The sequence below is a fragment of the Cicer arietinum genome, chromosome 5 (genome assembly GCF_000331145.2).
Source record: "Cicer arietinum cultivar CDC Frontier isolate Library 1 chromosome 5, Cicar.CDCFrontier_v2.0, whole genome shotgun sequence".
NCBI lineage: Eukaryota > Viridiplantae > Streptophyta > Magnoliopsida > Fabales > Fabaceae > Cicer > Cicer arietinum.
Window position 1 is genome coordinate 67,037,753 of NC_021164.2, and position 12,522 is coordinate 67,050,274.

Here is a 12,522-nt window from a genome sequence, read left to right on the forward strand (position 1 = left end):
TTCATTGTTGTAAGCAAAGGGCATCACTGAACAATTCTGAATCCCAAAAAGGATGAAAACTTTGAGCGAAAAAAGAACAATGAGATAAGAAATTGAGAAAGAAAAGAAAAAGGGTAATCGTGGCAGACGACAAAAACACCATTTTGGCTGAATTGCATTTGTTAATATTAATTTTTATATCAAACGGTTATTATTAATCTGTTTTTCCAAGTTTTATATCTAGCGTTAGATATAAAATGGTCATTATATGAACCGATTCTGGTGAGCACTTGATCATCGAATGATGATTTAGATATAGTTGTTTTCCATTATTTCTTATTCTACCTACACTTATCTAAGCAAGTTGCTACCATTTTGATCCATTATGCTTTAAGTGATATTTCATTCCATTCTACACACTAAACAAATTAAAAAGGCTGCAAATATTCAATTTGTTTTTCAACTTGCTCATTCAGCCGCCCTCCATTCAAAAAGGGCTGCCCTTCATATCTAATTTGTTTACTTTTTTCAACTTTTTATTTGACTAAATGATTTAACAAAGTCATCGAAATCCATATCATTGACTTTTGATGTAGCGATTTGGCGACCAGAATGAAAGATTTCTATTTTTACATCCATATATGGTGAAGAAGAAAAGGCATATTTTGTATTTTATTATGTCACGCCCAAGAAATCCGAACCATTCACTTTTTTAATGATAATCTGAAGAATTTCACCATATAATAATATATAGATGGTCATAAGAATTATTTGTTATTAGAGTACCACGATTAATTTTTATTTTTTATTTTTTATTTTATATTTATGATTTTGTTTTCAAGATTTAATCATTTAAGTGAAACTGATCTCATTTAATATGGTCAAATTTTTTAGCATACATTTTTGTAATCTTCTGTACAGGATTTTTTATTTTTTTTATTTTAAAGTTTTTCAATTAACTTTTTATATCAAAAATTTTATTAAAAAAATTTCGATAATTTTCAAAAATCTTTTTTTATCGGAAAAATTAAATTATTTTGCAGTTGATAAAATAGTAAAAGAAAATTATAAATAAAATTGGCATTTTTATAATATTGTGAGAATATGGATAAAATTGGGATTTTTCTAGAAAAATTTACCCTACACCTCCCGAATTATCTCAATACCCCTACAAACTAAAGAAAAAGACCTAAGTATCCCCATATAAATATTAAAGAGGAATTCTTTTTGCGTGTACAACAAATTATCCGACGAAGATCAGTAATTGATTGTATACTTCTTACTTGTAGCATATTTATATTAAAAAAGTTATATGTGTGATCCTTGTAGATTTTTACTCAAATTATAATTTTATTTTTTTAAAATCATATAAATGATTAGTTGTAATTTATCATCAAATTTTTTTACAATTACATTATATAAAAATTAAACTCTTTTATTAAGTTATTAATTCAATGAACTATCCTGACGTATTATTTTGGAAGAAAAAAAAATTAAGTATTCACTTGCAATTACACTATTAAAAATATGAATCAAACACTATTTTTATTTTGAAAACAAATTTATCAAACAATTTTTTTTTCATTTTTTCATCTCTAAAATTGTTTTCATAAGTATAAGACTACGTACCCGACAACTTTTATTCTATTTTATTTTTTAAAATTCACTTTTGAATAATTGATTTATAAATTAGTTTTTAAAAACTACAAATCAAAAGACATTCAAATCTCACGTGCATTTTTTTAATTAATCATGTAATAATTACATTTAATTGATCCAATGAAATTTGGAGTTTGTCCGGAAATGTTGGGTTGGTCAAGTTTTTTAAATTTTAATAGATAAATAAAAAGATATAATATAGTATTGTCTAAAAATTTATTGACAATCAAACTCTTAACGCTTATAAGATAGAAATAACAAATTAAATTTAGTTGACAATTTTAATAATTAAAAATTAGTTTCTAAAAATCTATATTTTTTTTAACACTAAAATTTTATAGTTTAATTGTTATATTTTGTCAATATAAAAAGTTTTACATTACATATGACAATCATCCATAAGCGTGACTTAAAAAATAATTATAATAAAAGTTAAATTATCTTATTAATATGACGGTTATAATTAATTAACAATATAAAATATTTTTACATTGTCGATGCAGACAAATTAAATCCAAATGTTTCCACTATTAATACAATTTTCTTAACTACAAAAACTAAAATCATATATATATATATATATATATATATATATATATATATATATATATATACTATTTTTGTCGTTGTAGTTAAAAAAATTATAAAATACATTTAAATGCAATACATTGTTTAAGTTATTAATATTGGCATAGTGTGAATATAAAATAAGAGTTTAGTTTTAGTATTATGTAATCTATTTTAAAATTAAGTGAAATTATATCTCAAATCAATAAAATTCGAATTTATTGGAATCAAACACTCATGGAAGAATGCATAATTACAAAATAATCAATTTCAGCACAAAAGAATACTATGAATTAGAATACAACGATACTATTGATATGGTGACAACCTTGATGGCTTGAAAACATTGGAAGCATTTCAACTCTTCTTCTAGTTATATTCTAATCTTATCAAACTAATTAAATTTAGAGGAATATACCTGCGATTTTCAAAAACAAGTATATTGTTTAATTTTTTTAATTTAAATATTTTTTGTCAGTTGTTCAACCACATCAGAGAGATAACGATACATGTTAAAACTTAAATGTACTCAAAAATTATCTTTTTATTATTTAATATTTCAATGTTTTACGCTAAATGTCATACAAAATTGTTTAAAATGAAGATTAGAAAATAGTTTTGGTTCTTCAAAAGCTTAAATGCCCAATATTTAGTCTCTGGAAAATTAAAATCACATTTTAGTTTCTTAAAAAAATAAATCGAGCCACACTAATTTATGTGTTGACCATACCACTAAAAAATTGATTTTTTTTAATTTTTTTATTTTTATGTTTACGTTTGGGTCATCAACTTATAAATTATTTTGCATAAAATCTTTAATAAGGGATAATTTTATCCTTCACAAAAATTAAGAAGAAACAATCTATTATTTGATAAATATTAAAAGTAGACAATTTAGTAGAGTGGTAGAAATATGATAGAGCAGTGGGAATAAAACATCACAATGGAAACAAAATATCACAATGAGAATAATAAACTAAGTGGGAATAAAATATTGTAGTGGGAATAATATATATTTACGAATCATACTACTTGAAATTGTCACATAAAATTATTACATTCAACTCTCACATGTCACATCTTTCTTTGCATAGCATTTAAAATTAAATAAAACAAAAGTATAAATTCACAATTACACTAATTAATTATCCCTAATATAGGAATATATTTTTATTTACGAAATCATTTATTAAAAATTATATATTGTATTTTATTATTACAAAATTTATCATTTTTTTAAGATGAAAAATAACCAGTACATATCGTTTGTTTACCATTTTTATTGGTATTATAATAATTCAAATTTCTGACTATGTTTCAATTTGAATTATATTTTTAACCAACTATTCATATTCACATACTTCATCTTCCAACTTTGTATCTTTTCATTTTTTTTTTATCTGTCCTCATTGAACTTTTATTTTATGGTTGTATTTTAATTTCTCTGTCTTTTCTCTCCTCGATGAACTTTTATTCATACTATATTTTGATATATATTATGAACACACAAGAATAGTCAGATTATATGTCAAATGTATATATAAAAAATTTGTTATTAAATATAAATAAAAAAATAAGAAAAATCACGTATAACTAAAGCAAATTTAAAATAATTTATTTGATAAACAATTAGTAATTCATAAATAAAGGGGGGAAAAAGTAACGTTATTATAATGTTTTGTTTTATATGGAGATTATGAAGTCATAATGATATCATGCTAATTTAAAATATTGTTTAGCACATCTCACTTAGGTGTTATATATAATTTTATGTAAGATATTAATTTATCATATTCTATTAAGTAAAATTATTTTTAATCTTATAATTATAACCTCACTTACCATGAGTATAATTGTATAAATTTTGTATAATTAATATTATATTAATAATAATCATATCTCATGTGTGTATATTGTATATTGTATTATTATATTTTTATTTATTATTTTGAAACTCCTTAGTTGGGGTCACAATAAATAAATAAATAAATGTCGCATGTTGTAATTTCTATATTTTATGCAATCCAAATTATTCACAAAGATTTGCATTTTCTTATTTTCAATGCATATTAATTTTTATTTTTATTTTTGCACTACAAAAATATTGACTTATCGTGACATACAAACTTTGACATAAAATTAATATGCATTGAAAATCAACTATAAGAAAAATAAAAATTGTTTTTATTTTACTTTAAATTAATTGGGATTCTTCTTGAATTGTGTAATTAGTGAACATATTTTATCATTCGACTTTACTTGAAATAATTATTATGTGACATATTTAACATAGTTGAACATTCATTTTAAACATTTCAACCTTATTAGATCGACAAATCAACTATAAGTCTCCGTCAAACGAGAGAATGTTACATGTCAAACAAATTAAAATTGATAAACAACTATAATTATTGTTTAAATATATCTTATTTTATAATTCTTTTTTATATGTTATTGAGACTTATAATGAAGATATTATCACTTTTCTCAAATAAATTCTTATGGACTTCCATGTTATTTAATTACTATCAATATATATGTTGAAAGCAATATAATTATCAAAATTTCTAGTAACTCTATTGAGAATAATTTGTTTATTCTATATCATTATTTTAAATAATTCTAAATATCATGTCTAGGATATATATTCAACATTTTCTCTTATTTGTTCATCTTAATTTTATTGCTATTCTTTAAGAAATATGAAAGTTTATGATTATTTTCTCTTCTATCCTCTATATAATAGTAAAATATTAAGTCTCATAATCTTCTATTGCGTGTAACTTAATATTTTCCTCTAATGTGTGATACTATAATTGTAGCATTTGAATTTTGAGTTAGTTATTAACTTTCTGCATATAATCTCAACTTATATTTTTCAAATTCTATAGATTTAATCTCACTTATATGATAATAACTCTTTTATATGACCATCATTATCTCTTATGCAAAAGGTTACTTTATTTATAAAATAAAATATTTTGAGAATTTTATTTGCATAGGAGATTTTATAATACGAATAATTATGTGGATTTTTTTTTTATAAACTCCTTAATTCTATATGCAGAAAATGTGGTTGACTTTAAAAGTTAAATGTCGAAAAATTTGTAAGTGATAAGTTATTAATAAATTGAGTTTCATATTTTCATCATGTAACCACTTTTATGAATGATTCTGCTATAATATATTTTAAGTGTCAAATATGTGGTCGCATTTGTGAAAACTCTACATTGATAAATCTCATAACCACATATATCGATAGAATCGCACGATAAATTTGTATCCCACTATAAAATATCATACCATTAGAGTATTTATATACTTGTGGCCTTTAATAAAAATCTCACAATTTTTTATATATATGGGACCAATGAGAGTGTGTACACAAAATTATTTATAATATTGACATTTCATTTGAATAATTTTGTTCCGAAAATTTAGTAACTCATTGCTAAGTAAATGTATCGTTAGAGAGTAATTTTAAATTATTTAAATTTGATGAGAATTGAAAATCTATTTAAATATGTTGGATCAATGGAACTGCATATATATATACAAATTATAATACTTCAAAATATTATCATTATTATATTGTCACAAACTAAATTTAATTATTCTTGAAATGAGATATGCCTATACGTAATTACTATTATTAGACTTACATGGATATCTTATGACCTTTATTAAAATTACAAAACTTTTGACAGAAGCATTAATCAAAAACTAATTTGTAGCTCATATCCTTTTTTTTAAAGTCTTGGTGTTTTGAGTAGTAGGAGTTCTTTATAGCAAGTCAAATGTCAGGACCATTCTTAAATTACATATTTCATGATTAAATTATGAAAAATTCTTTTTTAAATGTGCAAAAACACGAGAAAAAGGTTGGATTATGTTTTGCCTTATCAAAAACTTTTTTTCAAAATTCTAATTTGAGATACTAGAACAAATATAATATATCAGAGGCAATAATAAAATAAAGTATCTGGACAGAGGAAAAAAATCAGGATTTATATTAGTTCACTACATACGTGTGTCAACTATGTCAAGTTCCCTCACGTAGAAGGACTTATCTACTAATTCAGAACACGAATTACAACATATGACCCTACAAGTCAGTTTTCTCAACTTTCAACCTAAAACTTACAAACCGTTAAGATACTACAACACCTTGATCCTACATGTCAAGACTTCTCAACTTCCAACTTAAAAAACCTACAACTCATTGATGCAAAATAGCCACTACCAGACTAAGCTACAAAGGGATGAAAGTTGGTTATGTGTTGCTTCTTCTAAGCAGGATGATTACAATGAATTACACACTTAAAATATAGCACTAAACACTAATTAATATAAATTGAATCAGTGTCTTGGCTTTAAAACTGAAACCTTGAAATTGAATACTTAGAGATTTTTTTTGCGTTCGTAAGGTTTTCTGAGTTGTTGCGCTTCGTTATCTTCTTCAGAATTGAACCCTTTATATAGTATGAATTAGGGTTTCAATATTGTATGAAACAAATTCCGGGTGTATCTATCTTGTGCGATGTCAACATAGATCTTCACAAAAAATAAACCTTGATAGATAGGGTTTGGGAATATGATTGTTGAAACTTGATTAATTCCAAAACAAATCTTCTAGAATGATTATGTGGGAGAATGTCCAGATAGGGCTTGAAAATTCTCCTTGAATCTTCTTTCATATGCTTGTTTAAGAGCAGCGTGAACAAATCAGAACCTGTTCTTGGACCTTCAAAATCATGAAACAACTCAGTCGTCATCGGAGATTTGACTTTCTATTAGAGATGTTGACTTTCTTCATCAGAACATAACTTGATCATCGGAGTCAAATGTTGTGTTGCTTGGTTCAGGTAGTTAGAGGTTCAATTGCATGACTTAGAATTAGTGGCATAAACAACATCACCTTGTTGCATCATCAAAGCATGTTGTGTATCAGGGACAACATCTTGAAACAAGTTGTAGTCTTTAGAGGAAACACAAGATGAGCTTTAGAGGCAACTCGAATAGAAACTTCAGAGTTACTGTAGTAGGCGCTTCAAACTTCAGAGAAATGCTAAACACATGCATGCTTCAGTCTTTAGAGGCCAACACAGATAAACTTTATAAGCACACTAGGCGCACACTTTAAAGGCAAATGCACGCACATAACGTGTGTAATAACCAAAGTCTGAACGTTGTGTTGACGTCCTTTGACTATGGTGTCTTTGTTTCCTCCTATCCCAACGAAATCATCAATATAATAAATTATTCTTACAAAGTACCTTTCTTACCATCAAAATATGATGAAGAAATTGTTCTTATATATATATATATATATATATATATATATATATATATATATATTTTTAAATAGTTAGAAGGTTAGTATTAGCTTGAGGTTGTATTTATATGTTATTCATAATTTACTTATTTTGATAAATTTAAATAAAATAATTTGAATTCTTGATATTTCATTCGAAAAAAATATAATATTTTGAAATAATTCATAATGATTAAAATTGCAATTTTTTATTATGATTCTAATTTTTTAAATTCGAACAGATCTCTAAAAATATTAAAATAACTCTGAATATATAATACTATTTGTCTTAAATTAAGCCACTTTGTGAATTTCACATAAATTAAAAAATGTAGTTAATTTTGCATGAAAAATATAAAATATAAATTACTTTACAAAAGTATCATTCAATAATGGTATGAGAAAGATAAATTAAAAAAAATATATAGTAATAAATTAATAGTAAGTAGCATAATAAAAAAGATTAATTTCTTATTAATATTGTATAAAAATGTATAATTTCAAATCAAAATATTTTACTAGAATGAGATATATACTTGAGACGGAGAGAGTATTTCATTTTATAACTTAAGAATATACTTTTGGCCTATACTTTTAGTAGAATTTATTTAATGTTGACGTAAAAAAAAAAAAAAAAGAATGTACCATTTTTCTATGTTCACACCGATTTATTCAAGATTCCCTTATTTTATTCATTTTTGTTTTGACACATTTAAGCCATCTCTCGTTTTGCCATTATTTGCCCCCATCAAATTACATGAAAGTATAAGTATAGATCAATAATATCTTCTCCGGAATTTGGATCTTCTCCTTGTTTAAGAAAATGGAAATTCCATTTACGACAGTGAAAGATACAGTTACTTCACAGCACCTCTAGAAGAGAAAAAGACTCATCAGATATTTATTTATTTCGGTTGAAAAATTAGAAACTCATCAAATATAAATTATTATTATTATGTATTTCTTCTTGGTATATATAACCCCGACACCGTCATGTTCTTTCATTCCATCAATCTAATATTGTAAGTGAGAGTCTCCAAAGAGCAACACACCCTCTTTGTGTCTATTCCTTTGACTTCCAAGATCACTATTTTCTCATGTACTTCCTAATTCTATACTTGATAATTGCCTTTTTGTTGACTTTTTTCTAGCTTTCATATTGTGGGTGTGGGGGTACATAAACTATTTCATACTCCTAATAATTCATAACCACCCTCAACTATACCCTTTAAATTAAAATCTTTCTTCTTTAATTACACACTCTCCACTATTCATTCATTTCAAGAATCAAGATTCTATAACTTACACATTTATTTACTCTCTCAAGATTAACTTGTATTATACAAAGATGGTTGAGAACAATGGTCACCACCAAACATTTGATGTCTCCATTGATCACATGCACCAACAAAGAAATTCCATATATTTCGACGACGATGGTCGTGTCAAACGAACGGGTTAGACTCAACTTAAATTCTAATAAATTTTCTATTACTCGGATCAATTTGTAATTTTGTGATTGATTTTTATATAAAAAAAAATAGGAACTGTTTGGACAGCAAGTGCACATGTAATAACAGCTGTGATTGGGTCTGGAGTGTTATCTCTGGCTTGGGCTATTGCTCAGCTTGGATGGATTGTTGGTCCTATTGTCATGATTCTCTTTGCTTGGGTTACTTACTATACCTCCATTCTTCTTTGTGCTTGTTATCGTAATGGTGACCCTTCTAATGGCAAGAGAAACTACACTTACATGGATGCTGTTCATTCAAATCTTGGTAATTTCATATCACTTCTCTTTCATATGTTAGTATATTAAATGTTATGTTCATAATTTTTTGTCTTGTTTTTGTGTTTATGTCTGTTCAGGTGGTTTTAAAGTCAAGTTATGTGGGTTTGTGCAATATCTCAACCTTTTTGGGGTCGCGGTTGGATACACTATAGCTTCTGCCATAAGCATGATGTAAGTTTTTGATTTTATTGATTTTCAAAAAACTAACCTCTAAAGATTTAATAAAATTATGTTGACACTGTTATTTTGCTAAATTTAATGAGAATTCAAACATACATGCAAATTAGTCATATGTGAAAGAAAAATTGAAGTTTTATTATGTAAGAAATAAAAGGAAAATTGTGTAATTGGGTCATTGGTTTGTGTATGAAACAGGGCAATTAAAAGGTCAAATTGTTTCCACAAGAGTGGAGGAAAAGATCTATGTCACATGAACAGCAATATATACATGATATCGTTTGGTGCAGTGGAAATTATATTCTCTCAAATTCCAGATTTTGATCAATTATGGTGGCTCTCCATTTTAGCTGCTGTCATGTCTTTTACATACTCCACAATTGGTCTAGGCCTTGGTATTGGAAAAGTCATAGGTATAATTTTTTCTATAATAAAACAAAAGCTGTTTGAAAATATATAAGTATTTATGGACAAAAATCTAACTCAATTTGGTAATGTAATAGAAAACGGTGGTAAGATTGCTGGAAGCATGACTGGAGTAAATGATGTGACAAAAGCTCAAAAAACTTGGGGGAGTTTACAAGCTCTTGGTGACATAGCTTTTGCCTATTGATACTCCATGATCCTTATAGAAATTCAGGTATGCATTCATTTTACTATATTTCATATTAATTTGTATGGTTGAGTCTATGCAATCCAAATTTTATGAATTATATTTTATTATGAAACAGGACACAGTAAAATCACCTCCATCAGAGTCAAAAACAATGAAGAAGGCTACGATAATAAGTGTTGTAGTGACCACAATTTTCTACATGCTTTGTGGCTGTTTTGGATATGCTGCTTTTGGAAATTCAAGTCCTGGAAATCTTTTAACCGGTTTTGGCTTCTATAATCCTTATTGGCTCCTTGACATAGCCAATGCTGCAATAGTTATTCACCTTATAGGTGCATACCAAGTTTATTGCCAACCCCTTTACGCTTTCATTGAAAATTATACATCAAAAAGATTCCCAAACAGTGATTTTGTGAACAAGAATATAGAAATTCCAATTCATTATTTCCTTAATTACAAACTCAATCTATTCAGATTGGTTTGGAGGACCCTTTTTGTAATTTTAACAACTTTGATATCAATGCTACTTCCATTTTTCAATGATATTGTTGGACTTCTTGGTGCACTTGGATTTTGGCCTCTTACCGTTTATTTTCCGGTGGAAATGTATATAGTTCAAAAAAAGATACCAAAGTGGAGCTCAAAATGGATTTGCCTTCAGTTGCTTAGTGTTGCTTGTCTTATAATCAGTATAGCAGCTGCAGTTGGTTCTGTTGCTGGAATTATACTTGATCTTAAAGATTATAAGCCATTCAAAACCACCTATTGATTCAATGTTGTGAGACTTATGACAACACAAATTTCTATAGCAGCATGTGTGAAAGGATGGATCTTGAAGAGGAAAACTGTGCACACATGTAGTATTATATTATTAAAAGTAAAAGAAAATGTATATATCTTATGGTTCACTTGTATAATTGTGCATGTTAGAGATTAATGTACATTGAACCTTGAAGATGGAATGTTTTCTTTTTCCTTCCTTCATTCTGATGCAATATGGAAGAAATGAAACAAACTTTATAGACTCATATATGTATCTAAGCGTTTTTGGGTTTGACTAGTGTAATTATAATTTATCCATTTTGAAATTTATAATCTCTATTGTAGAATTATTTAATGGATAAAGCAAAGGTAAGGAGCTTATTATTGTTTTGACGTCAAAAGAAAGAAGCAATATAGAAATGGTCAAAATTAATTATGATGTCCCTATATATACCCCTTTAATAAAAGTAAAACATAAGATTTGATTGAAAAAACTAAAATGACGTTGATTGCTACAAAAAGTACTTATAAATTACAAATCATAAGTTTAAATCAATTGATGAAGGAAAGTAAGAATAGAGTGAGGAAATTGGTTGGATGGATCCGTAAGACGGTGAGAGAGATGTGTCGCCATATCCTCCGTACACGCGAGAGTAGAGTGATGTGTGAGTGACAGCAACAAAGAAGACAATAGTTGTATTGGATGAAATGCATGGCGTCAAAAACAATGTTGTTGTTGCCTTCTTAGCTGACTAAGCTCCGTGTCAATGAAACCAAGGAGGGGTGATTCGGTTCTTTGTAATTGCGCGAATATCAAATTATATTACTATCTCAATTCTCAATTCTCAACAACAATGGTTATGGTGGTACCAAACTACCAACCTCTGCTCTGTTCTGTTCTGTTCTGCTCTGTCTTTTATTTATGCTTTCCACTCAGAATTCAATTCTCACAATCAACCAAAATAATAATAAAAACAAACAACCAAATTTTACTAATTACTTTTAGTACTCCTTTTTATAAGTATCGATGGTGTAACTAATGTATATTATACAAATTTAACTGTAGTTTGATTTCTCTTATTTTTATTAATTTATGAAATTAATTTATTTTAAAATTCAAAGATTTTTATATTTCTTTTATATTTTTTAATTAAAAAATAATGATTTGATGTATGTTAAAAATATCTCATATGATACTATCATCTTAAAAGAGTAATACTCATAAAATTTTAACAAGATCTTTTAAAAAATTAATTTATTTTTATAATTTCATTAATAATATAAATATAATTAATGTATTTAAATAATTTTATATTATGTTATGTCATTAAAAAATCTAAAACTATCATATTTTAATTAAAACTTTTAAATAAAAAATATAAAAAAAAAACTAATTTTATAAATTAATAAAAATAAAGAAGAAAAAATATAATTAAACCTTAAAATTTTGATGACAATTTTAGTTTGACTTGGCAACTAACATTAGAGGTAACCCCACCCCACATCTACAACGATGTAGATATGCAAATTAAGCAGGTTTGGATTCCCAGTAATTCAATTAATTAAACTCAAGAAGAAACACAAGTGAGTTTTGACACAATGTTAGCAAGTCACAACAAAAAGCAGTATGGATTGGTTCTCACTTTCGCGGATTTG

At 26.3% G+C, this 12,522-nt stretch overlaps 1 pseudogene; it reads left to right on the top strand.

The window, feature by feature from the left end:
- Nucleotides 1–8,496: 8,496 nt before the first annotated feature.
- Nucleotides 8,497–11,132, top strand: LOC101498081 (amino acid permease 3-like; annotated as a pseudogene).
- The last annotated feature ends 1,390 nt before the right edge of the window (nucleotides 11,133–12,522 follow it).